Here is a 2,209-nt window from a genome sequence, read left to right as displayed (position 1 = left end):
AGAGCTCCTTTTAAGGGCCCTAATATATGGCAGAAATAGACTATGAAGCATAACCCAAAATGCACAAACAGCAGAAGATAAACTAGATGAATGGGACCTTCTCAAAATTAAATTTTTATGTGTTTCCAAAGACTTCTCCAAAAGAGTCAAAAGAGAACCTACAGATTGGGAAAAAATGTCCAGCAATGACATATCTGACAAGGGACTTATCTCTAGAATTTATAGAAAACTCCAACACCTCAACAACAAAAAAGACAAATAATCCAATTAAAAGTTAGCAGAAAACATGAATAGACACTTCACCAAAGAGGAAATTCAGTCAGCCAACAGATATATGAAGAAACGCTCACGATCATTAGCCATCAAAGAGATGCAAATCAAAACAATGACGAGATACTATCTTGCCCCAGCACTAGTAGCCTAGTAGCAAAGTTCAACAAGACAGAAAATAACAAATGCTGGCGAGGATATGGAGAGATTGTGACTGTCATACATTGCTAGGAGGACTATCAAATGATACACCACTGTGGAAAACAGTATGGTGATTTCTTAAAAATCTGAAATTAGAAATACCATTTGACCAAGCCATTCCATTACTAGGTATATATCCTAAAGAAGTGAGAGCCAAGACAAGAACAGATATGTGCAAACCCATGTTCATCACAGCACTATTTACAATAGCCAAAAGATGGAAACAACCTAGGTGTCCATCATCTGAAGAATGGATAACCAAACTATGGTACGTACACACAATGGAATACTGTGCAACCCTAAAGAATAATGTGGAATTGGCAAAATACTGCATAATGTGGATGAACTTAGAGGACATTATGCTGAGTGAAATAAGTCAATCACAGAAGGACAAATATTGTATTACTCCATTATTACATAAAGTCAAGGAAAGGTTTATATGTGGGAAGACATTTTCTTTGCTGGTTACCAGGAGTGGGAGGGGAGGAGAGGAGAGGGAACATTGTTAGATAGGTAGAGACAAGTATTGATTTGGATGAAGAGAAGGCCAATATACCAAACGTGAGTTATCAACACAGTGGCATTGAGGAAGAAGAAGGCATAAAAAGGTGCATGGGAGGTACAGACAGCAAAGATGAACCCTTTTGCACATACAGTACTACATTGTCAGTGAAGGCAACATTGATATACAGGTGGATAGATGGGTGAACAGGCTGAACTATTAGGTATGTCCACGCAGGGGGAAGTGTGCCCAAGACCATATATAGGGTTGACAGACAATGTTTCTACAAGTGTACTTTTATGTTCTGTAAGAATTCCCAGGTATTTAGTAGAGCTGACAAGGTGCAAGATTGTGATCACTTCTTGACAAGAGCCAGCTACCCAGAGGGAGCAAGTTGTTGGACTGTGGCCTTGGGACCATAGTCACAGGAGACATCAAGCTCCATTGGCATAACGTACTACACAAAATCAGTGTTCCATATACTACTTTGACAGGTAGTGACTGGGATCTCAAAAGCTTGCAAGCGGACATGTAGGTGTGACAATGGATTTCTCCTCATCCAGAGCAAAGAAGAATGAAGAAAACCAAAGACACATGGAAATAATTAGCCCAAGAAACTGCTACAGCATGTGATCCTCAGCCTATACGACTATGAGACGAGAAGAACTAGGTGGTGCATGGCTACCACTGTCAACCACTTGGAGAGAGATCTCTGTAGGAGACCCTGGATAGAGTGGGAGAACAATGTGGAATAAAACTTAAGATCATTAAAAAAAAAAAAACAAACGAAAAACAAACCAGCATTACTGGTCAGATGACGACTGACAGAACCCCCAAGACTACAGCCCTTGGACACCCTTCAAGTTGAGAACTGAATACAATCCTATGGCTTAACTTTCAGCCAAATGATAGACAGGTCTATAAGGTGGAACAGTGATACCAAGAGGATATGCACTTACTAAAACAATCAACCATACTAGATCAAGAGGGCAGCCATTTGCCCAGGAATAGAGCAAGGAAGGCTAGAGGAGATGGATTGGAAAGTGGTGGATATGGTGAGGAAGCGGGAAGGGTGCTATTGCATTCTGGAGATTGCAGTGAATGTCACAGAACATAATGTGTATGGATGGATTCCTGAATGGAAAACCAATTTGCTCTATAAAGTTTCACCCAAATCACATACACACAAAAATAATAATAATAAAATATTTTACACAAAGTGATTTATTTCTTCAA

Source organism: Orycteropus afer, unplaced genomic scaffold (assembly GCF_000298275.1).
Source record: "Orycteropus afer afer isolate SDZICR_OR568_19922 unplaced genomic scaffold, OryAfe1.0 scaffold00080, whole genome shotgun sequence".
In the NCBI taxonomy this organism is placed as follows: domain Eukaryota; kingdom Metazoa; phylum Chordata; class Mammalia; order Tubulidentata; family Orycteropodidae; genus Orycteropus; species Orycteropus afer.
This window is presented reverse-complemented; position numbering follows the sequence as displayed.